At 50.7% G+C, this 8,307-nt stretch overlaps 1 pseudogene; it reads left to right on the top strand.

Annotated features, from left to right (window-relative positions):
* Positions 1-7,073: 7,073 nt before the first annotated feature.
* Positions 7,074-7,950, top strand: LOC143382724 (mitochondrial nicotinamide adenine dinucleotide transporter SLC25A51-like; annotated as a pseudogene).
* The last annotated feature ends 357 nt before the right edge of the window (positions 7,951-8,307 follow it).

The following is an 8,307-nucleotide window of genomic DNA, read 5'->3' as shown; positions in this document are numbered from 1 at the left end:
GGAAACCTCGTGGGCTCCACTGAATAGAGGCAGGGCCCTGTGGTCAGGCAGGGAGTCCACCCAGCTCCCACAGGGACCACGATGTCCTGACACACAGACTCAGTTTTAATCTTCCTGTGGACACTGCGGCTATGTGATCCTCGTCCCTCAGAGGCAGTGAAAGGGACAGCGGGAGCCCATGTTGTCACTACTGCCCAGGACACAGGCATAGAGACTGAGGACCTCCCTGCCCTCCAGAGCCTCATCATGTCTGACGGGCGCTTGTGGCTTTGGAGGGGACCCCGTCAGGCATTAATCAGGTCAGCCACCACCCTGTCCCAGAAGAGCACACCAAGGATCCCCAGCACGAGACTCTGAATAGAGCTGGGCTCTGAAATCAGGCCCTTCCACCGAGAACAGCTGTGTGATGCGGGGCTAGTCACTTCATCTCTCTGAGCTTCGGTGTTCTGGGACATGCAGAGTGTGTCGTGCAGCTGTTGGGAAGGTTGTGTGAACTAATGCTTAAAAATGCAAGTGGCCGTCCCCTGGTGGGCTGGTGAGTTAGAACAGCAGTCCTGCTGTTGCACCCAGCACCATGGCACTAACTCCCAGGTCTGAGGGGAGGGTGAGGCCTGGGACAGGCTTGTGGCCTCCTTTCTTGCAGTACCTGATGCAAAGCCGGAAAGACTTGTCCCATGACCGGCCTCGGCTGCGTGCAGACCAGAAAGGGATCTGGGCTCCAGGGACCTGCTCTTCCGCGGCCTTTTTGTTTCAATACCCTTTTCTGGAGGGAAGTGAACCCATGGGTCACAGGGGACAATTCCTATGTCACCGCTGGGTCTAGCTTTCACGGTGCCTTCTGAAAAGGGTCTCTAGAGCATGCTGGCACCGAGCTCAGTCAGAACTGTCTCACCGGCTTTGGAAGACAGGGTGGCCCTCCAGACCCGGGGCTGTGGGTCCATGGTAGGCAGATGGTGGTCTCCAATGTCCCCTGTCTCCTGCCCACCAAGGAGGGCCCTGCCAATGATTCGAGGTGATCTTTGCGGATCAAACCCAGGGAGCAAGCACAGGCATTGTCAGTGAGCAGTCCTGGGAGCTCCTGGGGTGCTGGGACACGGGTGGGCATCACAAGATCAAGGGGAGGGTATAAAGGAAGGAGGGATGGCTCTGTGTGTCGCCCTGGAACACCAGGGAGCGATGCTGGGAGAGGGCCAGCAGGGCTCAGCACCGGCCCCACCACACACACCTGGGGACACAGAGCATCAAGGGCTGCTGACCTTGTCCTTCTCCTCAGGAGCTTGAGAGAGAGAGGCCCCTGTGCTGGGGAATTCAGGAGACTGAAGAGTTTGGACCTGTGGGAGAGTAATCTTTCACTCTCCTTTGGTGACAGAAGTGGCCGTCCCCCATCTGGACCGTAAGTCCACCTGGGAAGCACAGTTCTGAAGGAGTTCTTGTCTCGGAGGCCGGAGCGCTAGGTCTGATGTCATTGCATGAACCAAGTTTTCTTCTCCCATTCTCCCTCCCTCCAGCAGAGGCCTGGGGCAGCAGACAAGCCAGGGGCAGGCTCCGTCGCTGAGCAGAAAGGTCCCCAGAGTCAGGACAGGGCCGGAAGGCCTCCTCCCACCAGGGCTCCTCTGCCACTTCTTAGCGTCCTTCTCTGGACTCTCAGCCCCTCCCTCCGCTGCAGCCCTCCCCACATCCCACCCCTCCATATGCACAGCGCCACCCTGAGCCATTGGCGCCGATGCTGCCCCCAGTCCTCACCAAACTGCCCGCCAAAAGGGGGGATGCAAACACAGGCAGCAGCAGCCCCTCGGATGTGCTAAGAAGTAGATGAGTGTTCCAACCTGGAAGGAAGGACAATCTCAAGGTTCGGGGGGACTGTCTTTTAACAAACCCAATGACAGGGCAAAGAACCCTCCAGAGAACATGACAAGATGACTCTTTATGAAGACAACGGTGTTGGGGATGTAATGATACACAGGAACCACCCAGGCAGACCTTTGAAGGTGTGAGGAGGGGTGGCCATTCTGAAGCGCCAAGTGCTGTGTCAGGCAATCAGGGAACGGATCGTAGAGGGGGCGCGTATCCAGCAACCTCTGTGAATCTTGAACTTCAGGGCAGAGGCTTCCACTTGACACCATGGGATCAGGGCTATAGTGCCTTGTAATTCCTGAAGACATGAATGCCTAGAAATTCCTGAGGGAAGATTATTTTCTACCTGGAATTCTAGATTTAGCAAAGTATTAGTCATTGGGTAGAGATAGACCAAAGACATTTTTATATATATAAGCATTCATAAAATTAACCTTCTTGCATCTTTCTTAAGTAACTACTGGGATAACCTCTGGCAAAATGAGCAAAGGAATATTGGGCCCAAGATGGGAGAGTGAAGGAGAAGGCCCAGCGAGAAAAATATGCCACAGGCCTAAAGATGGAACAGTCCAGATTTGGTGGGCTTATGGAAGTATCCAGAATTGAAGGTTCTTAGGGAAAGAAAGAAGACTAATAAAATAAATGATTAAAATTGAACATTTGAGGACAATATTTTTTTAAGTGGCTAGAAAAGTATACAAGTGGCTAGAAAAAATGAGGCAATTAAAAACTCCAGGAGAAACAAAAGGTTCCCACAAGACAGGAAATGTTCATATTGGAACCTCAGTAAACAACATTTATCTTACTATCCTAATAATATATTAATTATGGATTTAACTGTACTAGAAGATGTGACTGAAGACACAATAGCATGGGGTAAGTAACTCTGTCATTACAAAAGGTCAAACAACTACATCTCCAATGGATCAAGACATGATGTCATAAGCATATTAACTAAAGGCACAAAAGTCACTGCCAAAAGAAATAACCAAAAAAGTAGTTCAAAAGTGAGGGACTGGGCTGGGGCTGGGGCTCAGCAGTAGCACACTTGCCTGGCATGTGTGAGGCACTGGGTTTGATTCTCAGCACTGCATATAAATAAATAAAAATAAAGGTCTATTAACAATTCAAATATATATTTTAAAAAAGTGAGTGACTATGAAGAATAGAGCTCTGGTATCTTAGAGAGTGACAGAAGGACCAAGGGGATCTATTCTTTTTACTTTGAGACTTTCAATTCTATTGACTTCTTTGTGCAATAAACATGATTTACATTAATGAATAATAATTTCAATAAGTAAATATCACCAAAGGATAATAAATCAATATCTGCCTGTAAAAAAGCAGAAAGAAGTAGAGTACCAAATGAAGGTGAAAGTGGTGCATTCAGTAACAAAAGCCAGGGAGCAGGGCTTCCAAAAGACAGGCACCAAAATCCAGGCAGAAGGGGTATATTAGTCCGTTCCCATGACTGTAACAAAATACCTGAAATAATTAACTTAAAAAAGAGAAAAGGGGGGCTGGGGATGTGGCTCAAGCGGTAGCGCGCTCGCCTGGCATGCGGGCGGCCCGGGTTCGATCCTCAGCACCACATACAAACAAAGATGTTGTGTCCGCCGAAAACTAATAAATAAATATTAAAATTCTAAAAAAAAAAAAAAAGAGAGAAAAGTTTCATTTGGGCTCACAGAGATTTCAGTCCATGATTGATTGGCCTTGTCACACTGGTGCCAGGGCAAGGCAGCTCATCATGGCAGGAGTGCAGGGTGAAACTGTTCACCTCGTGGCCATGGTGTGAAGAGAGAGGAAGGAGCTGGGGGTCCTGAAATCCCCTTCAAGGGCCTAACCTCCTCCCTCTTGGCCTCACCTCTTCAGGGTTCCACCACTTCTATTAGTGCCACAGGCTGGTGACCAAGCCTTTAACGCTGGGCCTTCGGGGACACATAAAACCATGGCCACGGGGAAGGCAAGGCAAGAGCAGACCCAAGCACCTGGAGAGGCTGACCGTCCATTAAAACGCCTTGATTCACTCACTTCTTTTTTCCTTCTTCCAATCAGTCCTGGGAGGTGGTTGCTTCTTGGTGACCCGGACGCCCGTGGAGAGCAGAATCTGCTTTCTCGCGTGCTGCTGGGTCTGTGCACGCCTCTGGCACACACTCAGGGGAGCCGCCGGGAGAGCCCAAGAAACGCTTTTCTCAGCAGGGAGGATCAACACGGCTTCTGGAGACAGTGCTGCCTAGGAACCGTCCCATGTCTGTCTGGATCCACAAGAAGGCTAACAAAACCTCTCAGGGGGAAGAGAATCGTCTAGATGATTGCAGAAAATTGACCGTTCTCCAAGACACCCGTGGCATGATTTCAGCTCTGCCTAGGCTGTAAGTGGTGCATCCGGTTCAGATAACTTAGGGAAATGGTGACTCAATGGCAAACTGGGTGGACAGCGAGGGTGCATCTTTGTGTCAAATCTACACGAATTTGAGAAAGACTGGAACTATGATAAACTGAAGCAAGAATACCCCTTCTCGCTTTGCCAACAGTTTGACGCTTTTTGTTGTTGTTGTTGTTAGGCTTTTATTTTTGCTTTTGGCTCCAGGGATTAGACCTGGGGTACTTTACCACGGAGCTACATCCCCAGCTTTTTTATTTTTTGAGACCGGGTTTTAGTAAGCTGCCAAAGGCCTCGCTAAACTGCTGAGGCTGGCTTTGAACTTGCGGTCTTCCTGCCTCGGCCTCCTGAGCTGCTGGGATCACAGGTGTGCACCACCAGGCTAACAGTTTGGTGTTTAACGCCTTATACTGGCTTTTGTGTCTCCCCATTCAGGTGCAGCCTGTCATGCGCTTACTTGAAAGAGTCTACTGCTGATAGCTGTTCATCAGGACTCTTCTGAACCTCCAGAGAAGTGCAACAGGAGAAACGGCTGCCCTGAAGAGGCCTCCCCCCAGCTACACCTGCCAGAGGTGGAGTCTCCAGTCCTCAGGGCCAGTGGGGACTTGGGCTGGCAGCTCATATGATTTGGGCTCAGGAGAATTGACACGGGATCCTCTCTGAATTGATGGTGGTCTTTACCTCCGACTGGCCTTTTTCTCTCTGGGTATGAGGTGATCATATTAATCTTCTCAGAGGGCCACAACAAAATGCCTTAGACTCAGCAGATCAAACACCCACAGTTATTTCTCACGGTTCTAGAAGTAGAAGTTCAAGGTCAAGGTGCTGGCAGATTCCGTTGCTGGTAAGGGCCTGGGCCCTGGCTTGCAGACGTCACCCTCTCAGTGTGTCTTCTCATGGTAAAAAGCGGGGAGACACCGATACACAGAGAGCACACGCTGATGTCCCTTTCTCTCCTTAGCAGGACCCGTTCTACAGGCGGAAGGCACCGCCCTGTGACCCCATCTAACCTGAATCACTCCTACAGACTCTACCCTCAGGTACAGCCCCACTGGGGATCAGGATTCAGCATATGAATCTCGAGGGGCACAGTTCAGTCCAGAACGATGGTCAGACCACAGCAACCCCCCCCCACCACCACTGAAGTCAAGTCTCCACCATGAAGAACAGAGAAGCTCCCTTCAGCCCCATCCTGACATCTGATGCCCCAAATGTCGGCGTGCAGGGTAGGCTGGAGGTCACCAGGAGATGTGGGGATCCTCGGTGACGCTGGCCAGAGCCCAGCAGGAGCTGGAAAGCCAACTCAGGGCAGAATTAACACACAGCTGCAAGTACCCTGCTTCCTGTGGATTGGGGGAATTTGGGGACCTTTCCCTCTCACCCTTGGAAGTTGTGCCCTGCTGGAGGAGTGAACCCTGACATTACAAATAAGAAAAAAAAATGTGCCACCAATCTGCCTGGCCTGCCAGGAGCTGAGACCTTCCCAGGCCTGGCTCTGTGGGAACCCACCAGGGGGCTGTTGAAGAAGCGGATTTGCTCTGATTTCATCATTGACCACCTTGCTCATCTCCCCCAGCTTTCCATTAACTTCTCTCACCTCCTGATAGACGCCAAAGAGACGAAGCGAGTGTTCTGGTTTCACAGGGCAAAGAGTGGGGTGGCCAGGCTGAGGAGATGGCCAGCCTCCATGCCGAGTGGACTCTGAGTAGCAGGCAGGACACGGGAAAGCCAGCACCCCAAGGGGCAGAAGCAGGTGCCACATGGGCCATGGAGTCCTTGGCTCCAAAGCCCAGAGCGGTGGCCAGGACTCGCCCAGGCCACAGGTAGCTGTGCAGGCCAGGTGTCTCCACAGACAGGAGGAGGAATGTCCCAGGATTCCTGGGAATCCTGCCAGGCAAAGGCTACTCCTTACAGGGCAGGAGCAGCCTGAAGGTCCTGCTATAATACTGAGAACTGGTGGCATCTCCTGAGGCTGACCATGGCTGGGCTCTATGCTGGGCATTTACAATAATCCCCTAAATTCATGTTGAAAGCGTAACCCCCAATATGACGGTATTTGGAGCCTTTAAAGAGGTTAAATGACGTCTTAAGGGTGGAGTTCCAATCCAACAGGACTGGTATCTCTACCAGAAGAGAAAGAGACCCAGAAATCTCCCTGTGTCTCTCTGTCTCTGTGAAGGAGGCTGTCTGCAAGCCAGTCAAATAACCCCAGCCAGGAATCAAAGCCTCCTGGAACCTTGCCCTTGAACTTCTCAACCTCCAGACCTGTGAGTAAATTAAGGCGCCCTGTCTGTGGTATTTTGTTACAGCGGCCCTCACCGACAAACGCAGCATAAAATAGTTCAAGCACAAGTTGGTTTACTCTACCCCAAAAAGTCTGATTAATTTAAGCATCCTAAGTTCTCTATACCGGTTTTGCCATTACCTTTTTTCTTGCTCAAAATCTTGATGAGTACCTGGGCAGGACAGTGGCTGGGGGCGTGAGGCCAGGTACCCCAGGCCCCAGAAATCCAGTGATCAAAACTGACTCCAGTGGGGTTGGGGTTGTGGCTCAGCGGTAGAGCGCTTGCCTAGCATGTGCGAGGCTCTGGGTTCGATCCTCAGCACCACATACAAATAGATAAATAAATAATAAATAAGTGTATTGTGTACGACTAACTTAAATAAATAAATAAATATTAAAAAAAAAAAAACTGACTCCAGAAGAAAGACCCTGACAAACCCGTAACAGTGGAAGAAATTGGGGAAGTTGCCCCAAACCTGTGACACCAGGCTCAGCTGGTGCCACAGGTTAAAAAACAATCCTTCACGGAGCAGAAAGATCTGACGCAGGATGACGGATTCAGAGGCTCATGAAAAGAGGCCACCGATCCTAACATCTGCCAAACAAGACATCTGGCCTTGTCACCAATGTTGGTGAGAGGAAGCCTGTGTGGTGGCTGCGTAGCTTCCAGCAAGGCCGCCAGCACCTTCCCATTCCCAAGATCCATTTCTTGGCAGCGGCTCTAAGGAATCCAAGCCCAGGAAGCAGTGCTTCAGTTGAGGGGGTGGATTCAAACCTTGTATCGCGGGATCCTTCCCCAATTAATGCAGAAAACACCCACCCTGGCAGTTATGTTTGGTGTGTGGGGATCCGTCTTGCCTTCTCCAAAAGCACAACAGTGCCCCCGAGTTTGCAACCCGTGGCTGGTGGCAGCAGGACTTGCAGGGACAACCGAAGCCGTTTTTCACTCCATTGGAAAGACTTCAGACTTGGTTTCCAGACCACAAGCATCGTGACAAATTCACAGGCACCTGTCAGCCTTTCAGGGCACTGAGGGGCCATGGAATCGGGAGTGTTACGGAGGTTTGGTGCCCCTTCTTTTCTGTAATGGATTCACAAGGTCCTTTTCTTTGGCTTTAGAGGTCCCATAAGGAGCCACCTGCCTGCTCAGGGCTCATTTGGTCAATGACTTTATCTGTGGAGGTCTATTGGGTGCCATGTTGGGATTCCTGTTTGTTTCCAATTAATGTTGTAAAAACTCACGTACAATCTCAGGTTGGTGGGGAATTTCAGTCTTTCCCCCAAGGTTTTCAAAGCAGTCTGGCTAGAACAGGACAGGAAACTGACAGATCTTTTCAGAGGTGCCCATCTGAAGCAGCACCCGCCTCTCATCTCTTGGGGCATAATCAATGCGAGTTAGGAGTTCTTGTTAAAGGTTAAGTGGTGAAATGCCGTTGGTTTACTAAATAGACCTGAGAACGTAGTCTGGTCTTGTTCCTAATTGCCTAGATATAAGTGGGTATCATTAATCCAGGTGAAGCCGGAATTAGACAGGCAGTCAGTATAGATAGGTAATGGAGTCAGGTCAGATCAAGGAGGCCAATTTTGAGTGAGCCCAGGAAGTTGGAGACTGTCCCCTGAGGGATTAAAATGTTAATTCCTTCAGAGCCCGTCCTCCACCCTTATCAAGAACCTGCCCCTGCTCCTACCTGTTGTCAAGGTGACCTGTCCCAGAGCTGCCCCTCCCTGCAGCGAGCTATAAGGTCGTTTCCCCCTTTAGTCCATCCCACCAGCACTCCTGGGC

The sequence above is a fragment of the Callospermophilus lateralis genome, chromosome 17, assembly GCF_048772815.1.
Source record: "Callospermophilus lateralis isolate mCalLat2 chromosome 17, mCalLat2.hap1, whole genome shotgun sequence".
NCBI lineage: Eukaryota > Metazoa > Chordata > Mammalia > Rodentia > Sciuridae > Callospermophilus > Callospermophilus lateralis.
The sequence above is the reverse complement of the archived record's forward strand: the minus strand, read 5'-3'. Positions and strand labels throughout refer to the sequence as shown.